The sequence below is a fragment of the Paroedura picta genome, chromosome 1 (genome assembly GCF_049243985.1).
Source record: "Paroedura picta isolate Pp20150507F chromosome 1, Ppicta_v3.0, whole genome shotgun sequence".
In the NCBI taxonomy this organism is placed as follows: Eukaryota; Metazoa; Chordata; class Lepidosauria; order Squamata; family Gekkonidae; genus Paroedura; species Paroedura picta.
In genome coordinates, this window is record NC_135369.1 from 120,556,880 (window position 1) to 120,580,932 (window position 24,053).

Consider the following 24,053-nt stretch of genomic DNA (forward strand, 5'->3'; position numbering starts at 1 on the left):
AAGGATTATATACCGCAGGAATGTTTTGCAATGGTCCATAAGTCTGTTCTCTTCATTTCTTCTTTTCCCCTACTCTTGTAGGGTTGTGTAGAGGGCTAGTGTTTTCAGATCCCAGTTGAGAACTCCTCTAGGGGATGAAATTTGGAGAGGATAGGAACCTCAGTGGGGTCCAACTATCAGCATTCTTGCAAGAATCTTCAATCTTAAACCCATTCCAGTCAGGTTTCTGACCTGGCCATGAGGTAGAGACAGTGCTAGTTGCCCTGATGGATCACCTCGGTCACCAGTTAGACTGGGCCGGGTCAGCACTGTTCATACTTTTAGACCTCTCAGCAGCATTTGACACAGTCAATTATGAACTTCTAGGTCACCACCTTGCTGATGCCAGGATCAGAGGCACTGCCCTTCAATGGCTGATATCCTTTCTCTGGGATTGCGGACAGGGGATAGCAATAATAGAGAGCTCCTCAAGCCACCACCAGCTTACATGTGGAGTCCCTCAAGGAGCAGTTCCTCTCTCCAATCCTATTCAATATCTTTATGCACCCTCTTGCTCAACTGGTATGGAGGTTTGGGCTGGGTTGTCACCAATATGCTGATGACACCCAGCTCTTCCTCCTGATGGACAGCCACCCTGACTCTGCCCCAAAAGAATTAGCCAACTGCCTGAAAGCAGTAATGAGATGGCTCAACCAGAGTCATCTGAAGCTCAACCCTTCCATGATGGAGGTCCTATGGCTGGGCAGGAAAGGCCCAAGTGAGGAAGTGTGCCTATCCAACCTGGATGTAGTGCAGCTATCAGTAGCTCTTTCCGCCAGGAACCTGCATGTGGTTTTAGATGCCTCGCTCTTTATGGAGGCTCAGGTTATCCAAGTAGCATGGCTGGCATTCTACCATTTTTGCAAAGCCAGACTACTGGCTCCCTACTTGGCCCCAGAACACCTAGCCACAGTGATCCACGTGACAGTCACCTCTAGACTAGACTTCTGTAACTTGTTCTACATAGGCCTGCCCTTAACCTTGATCTGTAAACTGTAACTGGACCACAATGCTGCAGTCAGGGTCCTCACAGCAACACCATGGAGGTCCCATATTTGGTTCATCCTGCAACAACTACACTTCCAGTCTAATTCCGGATCAGGCTTAAGATTCTGGTAATCACCTTTAAGGCCATCCGCAGTACCTAAGGGATCGCCTTTCTGCCTGCACCCCTCAAAGAGCCTTACACTCTGCCACTACCAACTGCCTAGTGATCCCTGGCCCCAACGAAGCTCGCTTGACCTCAGCCAGGGCCAGAGCATTTTTCATCCTGGCTCCCACCTAGTGGAACAAGTTCCTAACGGTGCTTAAACAGTTCCACAGGACCTGCAAAAGGGAGCTCTTCCTCCAGGCTTTTGGTTGAGGTTGACCTGAATTCAATCATTTCCCATTGGCCCCTGAGTCTCACTCCCATGAAAACCACCACTGACATGTCCATCCCACAGGGCCTTCAGTATGTTACAATTAAATGGATGTTCTCACCCTGTTTGTTCCATTATTTTATTGTTCTCCTGTTGCGACTGTATCACTATTTTTCAATTTATGTTATCTGTACTGTTTTTTCTCCAGTTCCATGTAAACTACCCTGAGCCTCAGTGGAGGATGGAATAATAATAAAAATAAAAGTCCATACTCCAAAGCATCCATTTTCTCCAACAGAACTAACCACTATGGTTTGGAGATGAACTGTAATTTCAGGGGATTCCCAGGTCTTAACTGGAGGCTTGTATCTCTGTGCTGCTGAAACAAGTTTCAGCGAGTGACCTGGAGATGGGAATGGGAAGATATTGTTAAGTTGAAAGGAAGAACGTTCCTTCATGAATTTTGCTCAAGGTCTACAGGCCACAACCTTCCATTAATAGTCTTATTTTCTTTGGACTGAATATAAGAAGACTGCATATAATTTCATAGAACTGTTTTTTAAAAGCAGAGGTTAAATATTTGTATAATGTGCTTTTCTTTTTTTTAAAAAATCAGGTTATAATAACAGTTCTTCAAATACAATCAATTAATTGTGGTATGAATTTGTGTTACTAGTATAATCATCATAAATGATCTCATGCTTTGGATATGCAAGATCTGTAGTATGTATGCATGATTCAACAACATATAACAACAACATACAGGGGGCATTGGAGGAGATGTGTATTTAGTATAGTTAGAATAGGAAATTCCTGATTGTGCTGTCCTGGCAGGTACCACACCGGTTACTGGTTAATTACACCCTTGGTGAGACTAAATTGGCAGGCAGGTTCAAAATCTAGTCCCACAAATCTCAACCAAAGGGAGACAATTCACCAAGGAGGGCAGAATGGAGAGGAGCTGGTCAAGGAGCTGGGAGGAGAATCAAAAGCCAGACCAGAGTCGAGAGCCAGGAACACTGTCAAGGAGCAAGCTGAGGTCAGGAGCTGGGGATGGAGTCAGTTGCCAAAGCTGAGGGCAGGAGCTGGGAACAAAGTCAGAAGTCAACACTGAAGTTGGGGATCAGGAGACAGTTGAGCAGAGCTTTGCTAAAGCAAACTGGAACATGGAAGCATCTGGGAAGATGGGCAGGGAAACACACGTGCTGGACTCACAGAGGACCTTGCCTCAAGGTTCTCCTAAAATACACCAGTGCGGAATGAAGCAGTCCTCAGACAGGGGGCTTGCAGCTGGACCTAATCCTCATCAGAGGAAGGGGTTACAGCTGGGCCCCATCTAGCCTGACCGCATGCTGCCAGTCATGCTGATCTTCTGACAGCTGTCAAATTGGCCTGGCGGTGCTGTTGCTGCCACTCTGGCGAGTCCTCAGGGCTAGATGGGATCTTGTCCTGGGGTTTTATAGACTGGAACATAGGGCTGGGCATCAGCCTTGCTGGGATCAAGCTGCTCGACACCTGGAGGATTGGGCTGGCCCTGATCCTCAGCACAGTCTTCACTGGTAGGGTCTCCCGGCAGTACCAGCAGATTGCTCTCTCCCTTCTCTTTCTATACAAAGTCATTTCTCTTCTAAATGAAACTATTTTATCTTTTAAAGCACTCTAGTACACTTTCCTTTTGCATATTTAAACTCAACCAACACACAATCCTGTAGAATGCATGTGAAAGCAATCAATATAAAACCATTTGTAACACAGAGTATTTTTTCTGGAAGTAGTAATCTTTCACAGCCAGCTAGATAGCAAATTTACACTAATTAAAAAATAGAGCATAAACTGTGGTATATATTATTTTATAATTTCCTTGGCGTGACATCTATTTTTATCTGCCATGTTCAAAGATTTCTGTGTTAAATGTAGAACATGTAGCATTATGGCAGGTGGTTCATACAACTATTTCTGTTCCTCTTTTAAAAGCACTTAGGTGCTTTTAGAGGGATTCTTGTACTGTGATTATTCTAGGAAGCTGAGCAGACCTATTAGTGTTTCCATGAACACGAGAGTGTTAGGGATGATCTGGATGCATTAAATAAAGGATTATTTTAGGAGACTAACTTTGTACTTTGGAAACTATTAAAAGTGAAGAACTCTGACTTCCTTTAAAGGGGAACATTGCCATTTAAAGGAGAGAACTTTCCCTGACATTTAATACTGAAGTTCTGGGCTGCAGCTTCCTTGGTTCTTAAGCACCATAACCTTCTAAGTCACGGTGTATTAGCTGAGTCAATGAGTGTCAGAGGTGTGACTATCACAAGCATCATACAATACAGAAAATAGCTAGAGGAACTAATGATTCTTTTGCTAGCACTGACCTATGTGAAATTGCTGTTAGGCATAAGGCTTTCACCCTTGGACATAGGGTGATCACTTGTTAGAGGAGAGATAACTGAAGTCATTGTTTGATGCAGAAATTCAGTCCATGCATAGAGTACCCTTTTGTATCTGAGTCCATGAAGGAATGTGTACATCTTGCTCTAACTGGATCAGAACATATGAGTGTGATCCTTCTGTTCGGACGGATTAGGGATGATCATGAAGCAGAAAATTCTGGTTTGGTGAGTGTTCTCAAACTAAACACCTGAACCAAACCTAGCCAAAGCCTCAGGTTGGGCTGGTCTGTTTTGCTCCCCAATTCCAAGTAAGGTGAAGTGAAACAGATGGTTAAAATGGCTACCTGCTATTCCAAGATGACAGCAGATGGGTGCATCCACCTTGCTGTCAGGCTAACATGGCTGTGAGCCATTTCAGCAATTGATTTTGCTCCCTCCTTCTTAAAAGCAGGCACACCCATCTGCTGTCAGTCTGAAATGGCTGGCAGCCATTTTAGTGGTTCCTTTCGCTTCCCCTCACTTGGATGGTGGAAATGAAATCGATTGCTGAAATGGCTTGCAGTCATTTTAGCCTGACAGACCTTTTCTGCACTGGGAATTAGCCCCACTTTACTTATTGTCTGGTGGTGAGACTAATTCCCAGTTCTGTATGACATTGTCGGCAAGCCGGGCCCATGCCAGTCATGGCCCAACTCAGGTCCTTCATTGCCTCATGACTCTGTTGCTATTTTGCTCTGGGTCCTCTGTTGCCTTTTTGCCCCCCAGGGCCTCGGTTGGAGTAGGCCCATGTGGCAGGGGAAGAGTCAGTCTGTTGAAGCTCGTCTCACAGTACCACCAAGCCACCTGGGACTTTTTGTTATTGTTTAGAAACACAGTATTGCTACCCTCCCCCAGCACAGTTGAATCTTTCTGCTTCTGCTGCCTCATCTGGAGGCAGAAATCCAGGGTAGATGCGGTGCACTGCCGAAAACAGCCCCCCTTGGGGATGTAGGAAGTGGTGGGGAAAACTGCCCCATTGCAAACACCCAGCGGTGCTGCAGTGCCACCAGTGTGGTAAATGTCACAGTGGGGCAAGCGTACCCATCTGCTGTCAGCCTGAAATAGCTAACAGCTGAAACCCTCAACTAACCAAACAAAGGTCCAGGAAATATTGGGAGGGGGGCAGCTTGGTGTAGTAGTTAGGAGTGCCAATTTCTAATCTGGTAAGCCTGGTTTGAGGCTGTGCTCCTCCCCCACTTACAACCACTACAGCACTGATAAAGTTGTTTTGTCTGAGCAGTAATATCAGGGCTCTCTCAGCCTCACCTTCCTCACAGGGTGTATGTTGTGGGAAGAGGAAAGGGGTCATGCCCCCCCCCCTTCCAGAGACTGCATCTGTGCTTGCACCAGGAGCTCTGCTGCTGCTCCTCTCAGAGCACAAGGATGAGGAAGAGCAGGAGTAGAGCAGCAAGATGCTGCTGGACAAGCAAAATCCTGACAGGGACACACAGCAAGGTCCCAGCCAGGTGGACACCATGCCCTCTGCCCAGCATCAACCCAGCCAGAGGCAACACACACCTCCCCAGGCCAGACAGCTCACCAGAGTGCAGAAGACAATGCAGAAGGAGCAACTTGACATCTCACCACCAGAGCAACAGGCTCAGAGCAGCTGTCAAGCTAAATGGGGCCCCGCTGGGGTAGCTTCGCTGGAGGACAATTGAGTCCCCAGGTGCAGCCACTTAATTCCTTAGCCAAACTGCACTTAAGCAAGGCAAAAACAGCCCCCATCATTGGTGCAACCTGTGCACAAGCCCACCTATCCCTGGTTGACTGTGGTTCCTGACCTACCTTTGCTTCAGTGAAGCTCTGCCGATCTCTGATTTCCTGACTTCTGCTAGGGCTTCTTAGGCTATGACTTTGGTATTTGGACTTTGTTTTGGCTTCAGACTCTGCTTCCCCATTTCCAGACTTTGGCTTGCTTCTTGACTCCCCCTTCATCTCTCCCTTGGACTTTGTCGGCCACAGGTAGTGCTAAGACCCAGACTGGACTCTGACTGTGCTACTCGGTATGCGATTTGGGCTTGGCTTACTAGCCAAGAGTGTAGCCATCTGGACTGCCCCTCAGTGTGCCCAGCTAGAGCAGCATGAAAGGGAATGCTTTTGTAAGCCACTTTGGGATTCCTTCGGGTAAAGAACAATGGCATATAAGACCCAACTCTTCTTCTTTCCTGCAGCATGAACCAGTCAATTTTCATGGGGAGTTTTGGTTTATACCCTGGTTCATGCCTATCCCTAAGCTCAATTTGATTAAATTTTCCAACATTAGACTGAAACTTTCCTGCCTTGCCCTATACGCAGCCCACTGATCTCAATAAAATGCTGTTCATTTGAAATGGGGGACCTTTAGAAATAACATAAGGGTAGTCTTTAGAACAATGTGGACATTGGTAGAAATTGCCAGTTTATAATCTGCTTCTAATTCATTGTCTTTAGTTACTAGTTTGTTTAGTTACTGTGCAGTAAGGTGAATTACTTAAAAGTTAATTATACATTTAAAAACAGTAACATGGTTATGGCTGTAATGCATTACATAACAAACTGAAATTTTATAGCTTTCAGAACTATAATAGTTTTTTTTTTTACAGGTTTAAGAATTGGGATCACATTTGAGAATGCATGGCTAGTCATCCGTTTTGCATCTGGAGCCTTTCTATCATATCCCTGATCTCCTCCATAAACTCTGAAAGCATCTGAACACTGAAGATCAGTAGACATAATTTCTTCTTTGAAAAAAACTGGTTTAAAGTAGATGTACCAGATCTTCTGGATGTGCATAAGGATAAAAAGGTTGGTGGAGTCTTTAAAAGCCTAACATTTCAGCAATATTTGTTTTTGTGTATAAATTACTAGTTGAGGGAAAGGAGTTTATGACCATTTATGGTTAGCATATATTAGTAATATATGGCATTATTTGTGCTTTAAGAGTGAAAAATCAGCAACCTCTGTTTCTGGCAAGAATGGTATGGTACAACTTTGCTGCTGGAAAAAAAGGTTTCTGTGATTTCAACAAATTTGTCTTTCTGTATCCAGACATGAATGTGACCTGAATGCAAAATATGAAGTGCTGTGTACACCAAGGAAATAAAAAATATCTATGTTTGTACTGAGTTCAGAACTTGATAAGCAAACAGTAAAGTATGGGACAACAAACTGTGTTCATGAGGAGATTAATTATGCTAATCATGTGGGATATGTGTATCAAAAACTAGTTTAATGAGGCCACCAGGTAAACTCAGGCAGAGAAGAATACACAGAAGGTCTGGTACGTGATCTCCCTCTAGTCCACTTATCTCAATTACAAACCTTTGGACTTTGGGGGGTTTTCTCTGGCCTGTGTCTGATCAGAAGTAAGTGTTGTGTTTATCTCCTTTTATCCTTGGGGATTCTCAAATATTGTATCATCCTGCCCAGATCAAGTAAAATGGGTGTATTTGTTTTATTTCATGTGTGGGAATCTCATTATAGTGGATTAGCAAGTATCCCCTCCCCTTTGCAACTATTTTTCAAATTTTGAACACACAATATAATTTCAATATACATCATTATATTGTACCCTTTAGCTTTAGCTTGAACGTACAATTCATATATTATGTTACAACTTTATTTATTTATTTATATTTATATTTTTATACCACCCTTCCCTACGGCTCTGGGCGGTTTTACTGGAATCCTATTGTTATTAGTATTGATTTTGTATACATGTTTATCTTTTAAAGAAAAAACTTTAACAAACATATTCTCTGAAACTTTCTGAATAATTTAAAAATAATGATTTTTTCAGTGTACCATTGCCAAATGACAAAGACAGTATAATGGTCTGTTTTATCATCCCATTGACTTTAAAAATATTGAAAGATGTCTATCTATGTCCTCCGTTTGACATAGGAGTATAAATAAAAATAGATTACTAGGGAGATGTCCTGTGGAATAATTATTCTGATTTGAATTTCTAAAGGGAAATAGATGAGAGATGATGTTAAGAAGACTAGCTGATAGAAACAAACCCAGTAACTGAAAATGTAAAATAATCAGTTTTCATTCCCACATGAATGTGCAGTGTTTAGAGACTGTCTGAGTGGACATGGAAGTTTAGTGTCTGATACTATAGAGGTGAAAGACCATTCATACATATAATTTACCATTTGAGACTGCAGTTCTTGAGTGAGAATATACATGAGTGTGGCTCCACATTGAGCTTTGTTTCTGATTGTCATGACATTTGTAAGAAAGGTTTTCATGCTAAGCAAAGTTATTTAAATTGAAAATTGCTAAATAAAATAAGGCTACATTTCATAATGCTTCCTAAATATATGTTTAGTTAAAGGACCAGGGATTTGACTAACAGGGTGCGTTGAGTACTGGACACAGAATAATTATTTTAAAGTCCATTTGCCTTGTATATTATAATATTAAGGAGTTTGGTGATTAATAGAGACAGAGCTGAAATTTAGCAGTGTTATGACATTGTAATTTCCACTTTCATAATAAATGACAACATGTAGATTTCTCAGCAGAATTATAGCTTGGTGATCAATCTCTATGCCTTTTAGTAGGTTATAACTACTGTCTGTATGCTGTATATGCTTTCTTTGGATACAAGCCATAAGTAGGAGGCAGAAACATGTAGTTCTTCATCAGAAGAGACATATATCCCAATGGCACCAATTAGCTGTTCAAAACTCAAGAAAAAGAGTTGCATAATAAATGTAACAGAGCAGCATCAAGAAAAAGTCTTTACTGAAGCTAGTAAGAATATTTCAGTATTTTCCTTCACTTAATATGTACAAGGTAATGTTGGAAATTAATGCTGAAATTTAATGAGCAATTTACACCCCGCTATATGCAGTTGTTAGTTATTAAAATGTAAACAGCACAAATCATGGTTTCAACAAGGTTGAAGCTTTTGAATTAAGCTTATTTTTATGGAAAGTGGTCCAAACATACCCTTAAGGTCAATGCAACACACACACACAGACATAAACATAGGCAGAGCAAAATATATGTTACCCAGGAAACCTTTGATTGGTCTCCTGTTTTTTTAAATTTTTTGACTGTAATGCAGTCTCAGGAGGTTGCTCATGTGATTGCAGCACCAGTATTAGGAGAACAGGTGCTTCACACTTTTCCCTCAACCCATTTTGTTATTAAAATAACACCCTACAGCTGTTTTTCCAACGGGGGGGGGGGAGGGGAAATACAGAGACCTGTACATTTTTCCCCCTTGCAGTTCTGAAGGGAGATAGCTTGGATTGGAAAATGTTTTCAGGGGAACAGATAGTATCTCCTTGTCTTCTTTTACACTATCACTATGATGGCTCTTCGATTCTCTAGTCTATAGCATTTCATTTTTCTAAAGTAGGAAGATCAAATACAGGTAACCGTTTTAAAGTGTTGTTGGACACAAAGATATATATTCAAATAAACTATTTAAGAGTTTTTTTTAAAGGAGAAGAGCGAGCATCTCATTGATCACAAACTCCCCTAACTTATAACTATCTTTCGCTTACTACTTATAGTAGAAACACTGACTTCATTGTGACAATCCCACGTTACAAAACAACCCTGTGTTTATTTGATAGCCCTTACTTTTATATGTGTACATTGTTTTCTTTGGATGTCTATGTTACCACTTACAACACTTCCTTGGATTATTTGCCACTAGCAAATAGGGATATCTTTTAACAGAATAGTAGTGAAGCTGTTGGGATTGCTTGATTCAGCTCGAGCAATGGCTCAGGAAGTTTAGGTGCTTGGAGACAAAAGCAGCTTGCAGCCCCGACTTTCAGGTTTAGATACAGAATGTCTAACTACTGGGGAAATCTGGAGAGAAAGGAAGGCTAAGATGTGGTTATAGGTACATTTTAATGTGGATCATGCTGATTTTCCATAATGGTAAATGGGGAGGAAGATTGAACATTTTTTCCCTAGTGAGGTTCTCTGAAAAATATGCACATAAACAACATTCTACAACGTTACAGTATCAGAATTTTCTCAAACACTAACAAATACTTGTCATAGACCGATTATGCATGGGTTGGAATGCCCAGGCTGGCAGCAACAGGGCTGTGGGGCTAATCTCTGATTATGCCCAATGTTGTTGCCATCCTGGCCACCACCCAGCCCTGGACTGACTCAACTCCACGTTCTCTGAGATTCTGCGAGTGTCATTGGAGGCTAGGTCAGACCAGCACTGTGCATAATCAGAAGAGCTACAGTGTTCCTGCAAGGACACCACACGCCTCTGTCAGCTGCATGGGGCTGCAGACCTGGCCAGGGCATTCCCCGACCCCCACCTTGGTGGGAGAGTGGGATGCTGCTCCCCTGCCATCATTCGGTTGGGGGCTCCATGCCCTGTGCCCCTCCCCTGCTGCTGCCACCACCGGGCAGTGCACCAGGCTTTCCAGCCGCGGTGTTGTGTGCACACGCACTATGCAGGGACAGTCTGCATACGCCAGGGGATTCCCTCCCCTGTCCATACATGGGAAACAGCAGGACATGCCGCCCCAATGTAAGGACCTGAAAGAAGCCTGGCATAGCTGCTGCCATGCATAATCGGTCATAGAAGAGCATAAATGAGTCAGCAGCCATAACACTGTATGTAACAGTTTAACAGAGAACCCTTTAAATGTGCTAAATAAAAACCAAGCAATATGAAATAATGGGTACCACAACAAATTTTTGTAAATAGTCATTTTTGTTCCTTAAATATGGATCTATAATAGTGTTATTTCTGACAGCCACAATGCATCCTATTTACTACATATTTTGTTTCTTCCTGAAAAATATTAATTATGTATTACATAAGTGGTTTTAGATCGAATGCTTTTGAAATACAATCAAAAGGACACACACAACAACGTGAACCTGTACTCTTTTAAGAACATTTTAAATCAGTTTGTTTTTATGCATACACCACTATCTAACCATCATTTTCTAAAAATTTACTTGTAACTGGATTGGTGAAAAGATGTTGAAATATCTCCTTATAGCATTCTCTTTACTTCAAGTTGATGGAAATTAAGCAGCTGGAAAGATACATAACCCTCTATACTGTATTCAAAATTTCTCTTACACTACTTTCCGTTTTGCAGGGAAAGGGAGATCATAGTACGATCTTTTTCTCCCTTTAGCTGCAGATATTGAGGTTTGCATTGTGACCAGTACAAATCATGTTTTCCTGTGACAGCTTTGCTTATATGAGCAAAAGAAGATGCCATGCTGCAAACAGGTAAACATGCAACTGCTCATTCACACAAATTCTCTGTGATTGCTGCAACATTATGGAACAATCTTCAAGAGGACTTTAGAAAGGGTTCTATAATGTTAATGATGGCATTCTTGTGCTGGGATCAAACTTGCAGTGTAGTGGATCAGCTCAGGAGATTCCTTTTGCACAGTATGGAACAAGAATGATGCAGGAGGAGAAAGAGGTATGCCAGGAGTTAACTCTGTAAGCCCTCCAGCCCAGGAACATCCTACCCCCAGGACCAGTAGAAAGATCTGCCAACAAAAAACCCCAGTGTACCCTGTAAGCACTCATACAACAGAAAAGGCAAAATGCTCGCATAGGCATGTCAAGCTGACTGCAATTGCAGTCCATATGCCTCCTCCCTAGCAGCCACCAAATCCTTTCCTCCTTAGCCCATAATTTAGTAGACAGAATGCCCTGCATAAGCCTCGGTCTCAGAGGTCCCTGACATGCATATTTAAAGTGCACAGTCTTTACATATGCATGTCAGGGACCTCTGAGACAGAGGCCTATGCAGGGCATCCTGCCTACTGAACTATAGGCTTGAGGGGGAAGGAATTTGGTGGCTGCTGGGGCTGCTTTTTTGGGTAGAAGTCACAGAGAGGGCACTTAGTATCACTGAGGGAGCACTTCACATTAATATCCAACAGGGAGAGTGATGTCCAAGCTGTGTGGGGAACATACCTCATTTGAGAACCCTTACAAAGACCCCATCTCTGAGGACAAACTTGTTTATGCCAATAAATGAGTAAGGGCAGGAATCCAGCTGCCCAAGGCTGAAAGACTGCAGTCACTTCCTCCATCCCCTTCATACAATGCTGAGCACCACCTTGACATCTGGGCCTAGTGTGTGATCTGAACCAGACCCACCCAGCAGTGTGCCCCATGACATGCAATGGAGCATACTTCCAGGAAAGTGGGCTCAGGCAGAAGCGGTTTATGTTAGTAGCATGTGTAGCATGTGCTATGGGCTCTGTAGTTCCATGGGCCCCACAGTGTTATATGGTTAGGGAGCTTTCACATTGTCTTCATACTTATGCAGCTTGTGGACTGTAAAAAATTAAAAAGGGTGATAAGCATGCTCTGTTAATAACTCCATGTGGACCACAAGCTGCATAAATATGAAGGACCCCTTAGGTATTGGGGCATCTTGCCAAAATTCAAAAAATGTTTTCAGCAAAGTGAAGCTGCCAGTTTGTTTCAAAAGTTCCAACTATCCCTGGGAGGTGAGCCCCACAATTATTTGTTCAGCACAAGTAACAGTGAAAGTTGTGCTCTGCTAAGGCCCTGAAGTTCCTTAAACTGGCTCTGGTGCTATGGCCCCCACAAATCCTTAAACCAGGCCTAGACCCAGGAAACCCAGGGGAAGACATCGTCCATTTCTGTGCTTTCTCTTATGGTACAAAATGCGCGGGTATTTGCACAGATGTTTCTTGATAAACTGACTCAGATTTTGACAGTCTAAATGCAGGACAACATCGCAGCTGACAAGCGTATTTCACTCATGGGGGGAAAAGTTGACAGGAAAAAATAGCCATCCACATAATGTTCTCATAGCTTCTTCTAACTTTTGCCTTTATTGCCTGATCATTCTTTTATTATATTTATGACTAACTACTAGCTGATGTCTTCACAGTGATAATAGGAGACATGAGCTCAGCACTACAGGTATGGAATGCAATTCTATAGTCTAGAAATGTTGAATGTAAAGGAAAGGACTATGATGACTTTATAAGGGGAGTTTTGAATTCACTGTTGTTTTAGAATGCTTTCAACAGTCTGAAAGCATGTAGCTAAAGGTAGCTTTTTACCCAGTATCTTGATTGATTGGTTTAAGGATTTAGAAAAAAAAAATCTCTCCCAAGAACCTATTTGAGGGAACTTACAAAATAAAACATAATAAAAATCACAAACCATAAAAGCAAGCACTTAAAAATTGAGCGTTAGCCAAATCAGAGAATAAGCACAGCATAAAACACAGAGAAAGCTCAAAAAGTCTCATTTTTCAAAGTTCGGACTACAAGTAAAGCATAAAAATTATTATTAAAATAATCCTGTTAATTGAAAGCCTGGGTAAACACCTAAACAAATACTGATGCTTAAAAGAGGATGAGCCTTAAGGGGAAGGATATTCTCTGTTTCAGCCTAGCTGATAATTTTTGTTATGTTTTGTTATATTGACGGATCCACGATTGTTGACTCGGTGATATCCACTGTTGCCCCTGGTAGAATGCCTACCTTCCTATGATCATTAGAGCACACAGACACACATTTAAAGGACTGAATAAATATGCAACCATTGGCACACTTTAAAGACTGGGAGAGTTACTATTGATTGGAAAAGCTTTAAATGCTAAAAATGTGTATCATAATGATAGGCATAAAACAGCTGACTAAAATTCAGGTGAGGGTAGAACACTATACAAGTATGGAAGAGGCTTAAGTGGTGATTGTGATGGTGTGGTGGTTGTACTGGAGTGGATTTTTTTAAAACATGTTTTCTTGATATGGCCTTTTTTTTCTCTCTACAATGCCCATTTTAGCAGAACAACTTCAAGGGTTTTATGCTGAGATGGTTAGGTAGCAAGACATTTTTTTTTTAAGTTGGCTCATCAATTATATCAACATAAAATGATTGCTTCTAAATTAGTTGTCCACTCCAAGCATAGTTTCCAATGTCTGAGAAATTCATAGATTTCCAAAGTTATTTTGTTTAAAGAAAGGAATGAAGAAACTTTAGCACAGTAAAAAATGCGAACATACATGCATAAGCAGGTAACTTACAACAGCAGGATGTAATTTCATACTATTTTCAGTCAAGAGATTTCTGCTGAGCAAAATGCTCATTCAATTTAGAAATGCAGATTATAATAATTTCCCTATCTTCCTCACAGCAGGATACTGCCATCATCATGCAAATGTATATGTTATAATGTGACATATCTAGCAAACTTCAGCTTCAGGTAACACATGCTTTAAACATACAACTCCTAAATTCATCCATAATGCAATGTTTCTTAGCTTCACAGGGTAAAATATGATACCATTAAATTTTTCCATCTAATATACGTACTTTTAATATATGCAGAGTAGTTTCTGATGACATTACTTGCAAAGTGCATCACTTTACTGAAATGATTAGTTTTTCTGTCAAAATAGCCACATGGGGTCAATGGTTTAAAGATTTGTGCAAGGAGGCAAACAGAAAAAATAAAGAACTGTAAACTGGAATAATTTGATATTTTAGGGAGAAGTTAAGCAATTTGTTGGATTTCTGTGACTCAAGTTCTTGGTATATTATTTGACCCTTAAAGTGGCTACATGAGGGGTCAATCTAAATTGAATCCACAGATTCCCTTTCCCCTCCCTGCACAATGTCAGCTATTGAACTTACATCTTCCTAGGACAGGTTGTGTTAAGACAATGTATGCAAAAAAAGAGGACACAGGTGACCTGTTATTTACCATACTGGAACTTAATATAGTCCACGGCTGAAAGCCATTTTTATAAGGAAAATGACTTATGGGGAAGAGCTGAACATCATTTACTACATACTGCATCCCTAGGAAAAGGCTTCTTCGGGAAAGGCATGTATATCTTAACACAGCCCACGGCACTGCGGGAGCAGCGGACTAAATAAAGCCATAAGGGCTTAGGGGGAGGAGTTAGGGCGGGATGAGGAAGGGTGCCGATTGGCCCCTTTCTCCGGACAGACCATCGGCCCGCGCTTCGCGCCGGCCGATTGGCCCAGCTGATTCCTGCCCTGCCAACAAGGGAGCAACTGCGAGCTGTGTGGAGCACAGCTCGCAGTTGCTCACTTGTCGGCAGCCTGATGCGTCGGGAGGCGCAAAGCACCTCCGACGTGTCAGGCCGCCGGCCAGGGAGCCCCTGCCAGCCTCGCTGCGCACGACTGCCGGGGGTTCCCTGCGGGGAAAGGAGGACCCAGCGGCCACGGATCTGGGGCCAGGGCTGCTGCCGCTGCGCCAGCATGCTAGCCGCCAACACCTACACGCTGGTCAGCCTCCCCTGCCCAGAGAAGCAACCCCATGGATCAGGTAAGTCCATGCGGGGGGGAACCCACACTGCAGGGATGCTGTCTGCCCACCTGGGCCACACTCCAAGGGCCCTGGGACTCGGGGGGAGGGTGGCCAGCCTGCCACCATCGGGGGTGGGGGCCCATCCAGGAGGCCAGCAAGGACCCCAGGGGCATGCTAGCGCCCATTGTATTTCTTCATACAATGGGCTTTGCCCCTAGTTAATAATAAATCAAGAATCCAAATTATGGAATCCCAGTGTGTAGTTTGGCTCTTAGGTTTGGAGGAAAGGAGAATCATGCTTCCATCTGAATCCTTCCTAACCACAAAGGTGAACTAGCACCTCCATCTCACCTGGTAAATAGTTCTAGTAAGTTTAGAGAACTAGCAGGTAATTGAACTCTGGTTTTTACTAAAGTTACAAAAAAATGTTTGAACAGCATTTTTCTCTGTGTAAATAACAGCTTTTATTTTTTTACAATCATTAAATGGGTCCAGAGCAGTAATAATAATAATAATAATGATAACAACAACAACAACTTCATCTGTATCTCCCTTTTTGGTTGGCTCAGAAGACATTATCAAAGAGCCAGTGTGGTGTAGTGATTAAAAGCAGCAATCTCTAATCTGGAGAGCCACCATTGATTCCCTGCTCCTCCATGTGCAGGCAGCTAGGTGACCTTGGGCTAGCCACAGTCCTGTTAGAAACCATTCTTAGAGCAGTTTTGCCAGAGCTCTCTCAGCCTCACCTCCTTTAGATAGTGAAAAGCATGGTATAAAACCCAACTCTTCTATCACAGAGAACTTAAAATATATTTTAACGCTTCAAATTCTTGCAATTATCTTACTTTTTCCCTAAAGAAACTTAATTTCAAATGTCTTTTAAATTAGTAATATCTTAGAATAAAATATTAAAATAGTTCACTCATTTTTTAAAAAAGGATGATAGTTTGTATTAGTTCTTCATAGTCTAATTCCAACTGAAATAGTATTAATTTTTCACAATATGAATATGAATAAGAAAGCAATAATGTCTTTTGTACATAATCATTTTTTTCTGTGCTGAACTGACTGCATAATTCAGCCATGTTTAATTATTTATAGTTGCATTAATTTAGTTGATTTATACCCTACCTTTCAAGAAATAATAACCATTCAAAGCAGTTTACAAATAAAACAGCATAAATGATTATGAAATCACTATTTAAAGAACTATGAAAGTAAAATGAACAATTCAGACCAATCAAATATTAAGAACCAGGAATGGGTAAAAACCTGTACAGTGAAAATTCAGGCGTAACATTTTTATCCCCCTCTCTCCACCTACAAAAAATGATGACTGAGCTAAGTGAATATCTTGGGTAGTTGCAAAGCCTCTTAGAAGGATGTGTGATCTATTGCCAAATGGTATTGTTGCCCAAAATAGATCCCTCCAAGGGAATTATGGGGAATTATGAATATTGCAAGAGGCTTGGTAACACAAGATCTTTCTACCAATTTTTACAGGGTGTTCCCTGAGAGAAAGTCTTCTTAAATAATGATGGCAATTAAGCTTACACTAAAGGAGATTTATTTGGGCAAAATATTGGGGTACATTCAAAATGCACACACACAAAAGAACATACAGGTTCCAAAAAATAAAACGAAAGATGGAGGAATATTGAGTAAGATTAATATTTACCGGATCCAGAAGAGCAAGGGAGGGGGGAGAGAGCAGCAGAGTGGCAGCCCGTATTGCAGGCTGGGTTTCATGGAACACAAGAATAAAAATGATGGGTCCTTGTCCAGTTTTTATAGTAAATTTGTACCTTGGGGCTAGGGGCAGGCAGCCCTAAAACAAAGCCTTGATGTTATCAGGCAGTGTCAAAGAAGCAGAGGTTCATGAATGGGTGAATCATATTTGAAAATGGGCCACTAAGGATTTGAGTGAGTCCTCAGAAGTGACTTTGTTTGCAATCTGGTTGGGACAGGGAGTCCAGGAGTAAGGATTTTCTGTTAATGGGAATTTGATGTGCCAGTTATTAAAGACAGAAGGGAATTGCTAGACTATTAGATTTTTACCAAGAAGAAATAATACAGGATAGTTAACTTGATTTGCCACTGGTGTGGTTCGTCTTTTTTCTTGGTGATTCTCGCATGGGAATTGACATATTTTGTGCAAATGATTGCATTACTCTTGCTGATTTCACATGGAGTGTGCCAGATAACCTATTTCTGACGCACACAAGGCTTTTGTGGGTTGCCATGCCTAGCTTGGCCTGTGTTTGCTTGTCAGACACAAAGATGAAGGATAGCAGCCGCTTTTCCTCCTTGCACGTTGAAGAGCATACATGGGACATATCAGTATAGAGTCTTTATTATCAATAGATTAAGAATATGAATGTTTTCTTCTTTAATATAATAATATGTAATATTTCTTCTTCAAAAGTTGATATGTAAAGGAAATAGCACTGATATGATAGGAACAGGAGCACATAATTTAAGCTCTGCATGCAAATGGAATATGAATAAGCATAGACCTGTAGTGAACCTTTTGCATCCCAGCTCCATATGTCTATTTCCCAGGTGTGTATTCTACTGTGAAGCATTATTCTATTATGGTAGAGACCCATCCTATAGAGAGATCAAATATTCCTGTATCATATTGTCTTCCTATGCATTTGGCAAAGAAAATGAGGTCTCTATGCTAGGGAGAATAAGAAGATAAAGTGCAGTCAGAAATTTACTAATCACAGTGGAACCTAAATAATCCCATTAATAAATTTAGTGACTCAAATATTTATGGGCAATTTTAAACCTTTTGATGTGGCTGATATTCTGGACCCTCCCCAATGGATTTCATTTTCCTGAGTAGCAGAAAAGACAGTGGTGGGAGACAGTGACTTAGTAGATATGCACCAAGGAGCGATCGAGAAAGAGTGCATCAGATTAGAGCAGTTAATTGATCTTCCTGCAAAACAAGCTCATTCTGATTAGTTTCTGAAAAGCATTCCCACTTCCTGCTAATCACTGCACCATCTCTCTATGGAAAGGCTTTCTGATTCTGTGTTATTTCACTTTCTGTGGCTGTTCCTACCACCTGGTAGATGGGAGTCAATGGCTTTATTTACATATAATGGGGGGGGGGGGCAGGGAAGGGATAAGATACCAGTGATAGCTAGACCTCAAATGGTCTTTTTTTCTCCCCACATTTATAAGAAGCCAACTTACAACTGAGGAATAAAAAGGCTTAACTTGCATATATTCTCACTCTACAAATAAGGATTTATATTGCTTTCTCCCATATACTAAAATTTGGAAGGTGGGAGTTCTTTCAGTGAAAGAACATTGAGAATTCCTGTTGTATTCATTCATTCATTCATTCACTCAATAGGGACAAAGCCCATTGTGTTCAGAAATACAACGAGTGCTAGATTGGGGTGGTGATGGAAGAACTCTTCAGATGGCCTCTCCCTCCCCACAGGAACTGGAAAGGATGTAAGCTGGAGGCCCCCAGGAAGGGAACTCACCGGCAGGCGATGTTCTTATGCAGCAGGGATCTGCAGCCTCTGAGCCTCAGAGGGAAGTGGAAGGAGGAGGGTGTGGTCAGGGGTGGGGGACAGAAGGTGATTGGCTAGCCACTGGACAGACAAGCAAGCCAAGTTGGAGGAGGAAGAGGCACTCGGGGTGGGACAGCCGCCCTAAGTGGGTGTTAAGCGCTGAGTGGCACTTAAGCCATGAGATTAGCTCCTCCTCCAAGGCCTTACCAGAAATATTAAGCGGAACAGGACACTTTTATTCTACCCTCCCTTATGGCTCATGTGAGTTCACATCAAAAAGTTGGTATAAATTCCAGCATGAGACAGTACAACACTATTCTGGAAATCAGACTTAGTGAACTGTATTAATATCATTAAACATTTAACCATAATTCTTTAACCATTTAACATATGACCATGACCCAATACAACACTAACAATTAACATTAGCCAATTAATGTTGGACCATAACCCAAACAGATTGATTGGCTGAAGATTGCACTGTGATGTATCTGTGATCAGTGTATCTGTGATAGTTAGCAAGAAGAGAAGTAAGACCCACAAGTCTGTTTTCCTTTGAAGCCGATAGAAACATTGATGAGGCTCGTTGTCAAATACAGTTTGTTTAATTTCAATATTAAATAAGCCAACTGAAGTTTTAAAATTTATTTCTTTATGGATTTATATCCTACACCTTTACCCAAAGGTCCCGGGGCAGTTTGCAATAGTACAAATGACATATGAATTGGACCTGAATATGACTTCCCTTTTTACAAAACCCTATATATATATAGTCTTAATAACAGTAGTAGCCTTATAGTTTATTTTGCCACTGTTTAAATTTGCCTGTAATCTAAAACTTTAGATTTTAGCTTTTCTATAAGAATACAATGACATAATTATTAATCTTTGCAATGACATAATTATTAATCTACATTTTATTACTTTATTTATATCATGCTTTTTTCCACAGTGCTTATATAGTTTTCCTTCATTTTATTCTGTCAACAACCATTTGAGGTAGGTTAGACGTTAGACCACTATGTGGCTACCCCAAGGTCACCCAGGAAGCTTCCATGGCAGAATATGCATTTGAACCTGGTTTTTCTAGACCCTTCCCCTGGCATTTTAACCACTACACCATGCTGACTTTTTTTGAAGATGCATGAACTTCTGATGTGGGGAGAGAGAGAAATTGTGCAGCAATGTGTGGAGTTACAGCAGAAGAGTCGCTGCATTTTTTTTTAAACAACTCACTTTGCTGTATGCTTGATGCAGTTTACTCTTGGGTCCAACAAATGCATTCAGCCTTATTTGTTAACCTAGCAGAACATTATTTATTAATGAGTTCTTCATGCTTTATTAAACCTAATGTCAAAACACCTCTGTGGGACTGTAGGCATGTTCTGTCTTTCAGTTAAAAGCCTTGTGACCAAAATGAAAAATTATGCAGTAAAGCTGCAGATAAAACCCGATAGATATCAGTTCAATTACTCTTGATCCTGGCAGATGATGTTCCTGAGTAGTTCTGAAAGAGCTGCATCAGATAATATAAGCTGTCTCAAATGAAAGAATTGTGCAGTCTCAAATGTACATAATTAGGAAAGCTTAGAAAATTTAACAAAGCCACTCTGTTACCCAAAGCTGAGTGGTATATTCAGCAGGTGAAAGCTGACAAGTTCAGTAGGGAAGCACAATGCTTGTCTGGCTTGTCTGGTTTCATTTATTCATTTTCCTCCTGTTCTTTTTTATGCAGGAGGGAAACGACTGCTTGTGAACATTAAAGATACAGAGCATTGAAACAGAAAGAATTTAATGCAGTTTTTGCAATTCATTAGAGCTATTATTGCTAAGGAAGCCAAATACTGAAGTTCAATAAACTTGGCCCTCCCTTCATAGTAGACGTCTGGAGCATCCTGCCTTGAACATTGACATGCAATTTAAATTGATTGATTTCTTCAGCCTTTCTGAACTCTAGAGTGTGTCCCAGGAAGCTCTGCAGTTTTAATAAAAGGACTAACATTTCAATCATGTGTGAATGTGTGTGTGAGAGAGAGGGAGTCTGTGAAGACTTGGAGAGAAAGAAAATCCTGCTTTCCACTTCCTCCCCCTGCCAAATCCAGTTTGACTGTTCCCCTCACTCCATGAAATCTGGCTTCAACTTCCCTTTTCTACTCTATTCCCCCATCCCAACTTCATTTCCCACATTCTTCTCTTTATGTCCTTTTCCTCTTGCTGGATTGTTCCTTGGTTATTACAGTAAACTCTGGTAGTTTGGTCTCACCTTCTGGCAATGTCTGCAATCTTTGCATATATACACATTCCATTGGTAGAGTTTAGGAATGGCATTCCCCACCCCCTTTCCCGGTAAATCACATTTCTCTGCATAGGTGGGATTGCCCATAGTTTTCAGAACCTGAGAATCCCCTACTAGAAGTTGTTGGCAAGGGAAGTTAGCATTGCACCATCTCCATACTAACAGTGGTTTAATCCAGACTTAGTGGTTTAATCCAGATAATTTGAACTCCCTTAGACCGTTTATGCACTGGAGGTTTCATGCTGTGCTGCAGGCTGGAGTTATAGTCGTGGCAGGTTGCCCCACCTCTTCCTGCACCCACATGGGGGGGGGGAGTATTTGGCCTGGTGTACTTCATCCACCCCCAATTTATGCTCCTGTACAGGAGCTGGGGCAGTTAAGTTCCCAGTGCATAAATGGTCTTACTGGTTCCAAGTAGACATTATAGAAAATGGGATTTATCAAAAGTTCTTTAAATTTGCTTTCACAAGAAGATAACTGACTATCCCAAAGTTGGTCTTGAAAGGACTGGCGCCAATTGTGATTTGCTACTATTCACTTTAGCCTTTCTATTCCACTGATTGTGTGAAAGAAGTCACTGATCCAAACCTCCAGTCATTTCTGTGACCCACAGCATTCTAAGAGTGGGAGTCCCTTCACTCCAGGAAGCACTCACACCACCTCTGTGAGGTGGTATGCGTGGTTCCCAGGGTGAGCCAGCCACACCCGTGCAGCAGGCAGGTCCTTCACTCACCTCTGTCCCCAGCGATGTCCAGTGGTTGAAATGGCGACCATCGGCATCACTGGGTTTGTGGGGGGTGAGCCTGAGGGGGCCTGGCCAATCAGAAGGCGCACAGTTTGCTGTATGCCTTTTGATAGTCCCGGGGGCAGAATAGAAGGATGGAAAGGGCCCTGGAGCAAAAAGTGTTAAAGCAGCTGTTGAGCTCTCCAGAGGGAAAGTGGCTTCCCTATCAATATTCTCCAAACTTCTTCTTTTTCCAAACAGAAAGCAATCCAAAGTGAACTGGGCTTGTGGGGTAGAGTTAACCCCAGAGCTCTGGGGAGGCTGCTAGCCAGCCAAATAGCCCCTCACCCCAGGTGAGGCCAGCCCAGCATGACTTTCACACTGCCAGGCAGCCTAAAATGCTGACTGGGCTTCTCCCAGGCAGCCTGGACAGGCCACGACTGGAGGGGATGCCGGGACCCAGCCACCCTGGGGTTCCTTTCCCCATTGGCTTCTGGCTGCTTTGGGCAAATTCACACCCTGCCTACCTCCCACCCCCCTGCAGCAGTGCTTCGCTGGCTCCAGGCCCAACCCCCCAGGCTGGGTTCTTGCCATGCCAGCTGCAAGAGAAATGACTCAAGGTCGCCCAGCAATGGCTCACAGACCCAAGGACAGAGTCCTCTTGCCTGACTTCATCTTGTGATGGGAAAAGGGGAGCAGTCTGTCCCATTCTCCCTGTGGCATCCACACCAGGGGCTTGCAGACTAGAGCTGTGCGGGTGGAGGCGGGAGCAGTGGTGGAGCCATCTGAGGACATGGTCCCGAACAATCCTGGCAGGCTGTGATCGCTCCTCACTCCCTTCTTGGCAGCCAGCACGGGTGGTCAGAGGCTGTTATGCCAGGTTAATTTCCCCTTCCTGCAGAGTCGCTGCCACTGGTGGGGTGAGGGGGGAAAGCTCTGTGTGGGCACTTTTGAGGCTCCTTGAAGGGTTCTCCCCACCCCCATCTTGTGGCCAGTCCTCCTACTCATCAGGACAATGGAGAAACCGACAGCTCCATTTTAAAAAGCACTTCTCATCCTAGAAGAAGGGAGAAGGAGGTGGGTGTGAGGGTGGGACATTGGACTTGCGCTTGAAAAATGGTGGCTATCGTGAGCAGATTGCTGGCCAGATGCAGGAGGTTGGTGACGTCATGTGGAGTTGCTGGAAGATAGTGTATTCAAAGGGTAAGTATGATGCTGAATTTATGGCCTGCAGAAAAGCCCTGAGAATTTAATGAAGAGGCAAAATTAGGCCTATTCTGTCAAAGCTTTTGGCAAATTGCTCATAAGTGATCCTACAAGAATGAGCAGTTATGTAGTACAGAGCAGAGGTGCTCTTAATTGATGTGCTTGGAACAAAATAATTTATTCCATGCCCATCAAATAGAATTGTTGGGCATTCCACAAGATTCAAATATCTACACAAGTTTCTCATCCAAGTCTTAAAATTCTATATCTTCCTTGGAAGTTTGCTCCACTGTTCATCAGTTTTTACACCCAAGAACTGGTTCCTCATACACTGAGTTTTTCTTACATCATTCTTACAGTGTCCCTAGAAAAAAAGGCTTCTTAGTAAAAGCTCTTGAACATGAAAATTGCTTTTGCATACCAGTTAATGATGCGTCTGTCACGTTTCCCTGCAGCCTGCCTCAAAGGAGCGCAGATAATTATAACTAGTTTTCACTTATTTCAGTTTTCTCACTACAACCCTGTGTTATATAGGTTAAGCCCTAGGTCCTAGAATGAAGGCCCTAGGTCACTATGTGAGCTTCATGATTTAGTAAAAATTTGAAGATGGTACATTCCCCTGTCTTAGCATGATGCTATAACCACTACAGCATTCTGGTTGTGTCCAAGTCCTTTGTATTTTATGAATTTAATATTTTAACCATATTTATTGACTCCACACAGGTTTCCATTGGGGGCTTAACCAATACAGAGAGAAGAAATGCTTCTAGTGTTTTTTCAGTTTCTCAGGCAAGATTGCAAAGGGCTTAGATTTTTTCCCCCCAGCAAATTGCTTTGCCACCCCTGGGTGTCATTTGTCAGGGCCTGCTGAACTGCATTGGTTTAATGTGGCCAAATATTCTCTCATGAGCTCTTTTCTTTTCCTGACCTTTACTGAGAAATTACTGTGAAAGTGTCTAGACCCTGGAGACCTAAGTAGGATTCAGGATTTATTGCATTTGGGTTTTGAAATCCACCAAAAGTTCAGGTTCTCCTTTCAGCTTCTAACCAAAATGAGATTTAGAACACTTTACAGATCTCTGTGACATTAGGGGCATTTTTTTGTAACACATACAGCTAAAATTTTCATTGCCGGGACAACAGTTCATTGTCTATTTGTTTATGCCTTGTGGTTCCTCA

General features: G+C 42.1%; 1 protein-coding gene across 7 annotated transcripts in view; it reads left to right on the plus strand.

Moving 5' to 3' along the window:
- Positions 1 to 24,053, plus strand: part of HS3ST5 (heparan sulfate-glucosamine 3-sulfotransferase 5) — a 247,231-nt gene that overhangs the window by 88,603 nt on the left and 134,575 nt on the right. For 5 of the 7 annotated variants that reach the window (XR_013225070.1, XM_077301627.1, XM_077301619.1 and 2 more), the window contains exon 2: positions 6,412 to 6,613. The exons of the other annotated variants lie outside the window; for them this stretch is intronic. The gene's annotated coding sequence lies outside the window, so the exon portion shown is untranslated. The remainder of the gene's footprint in view (positions 1 to 6,411; positions 6,614 to 24,053) is intronic. 7 annotated transcript variants of the gene reach the window in all.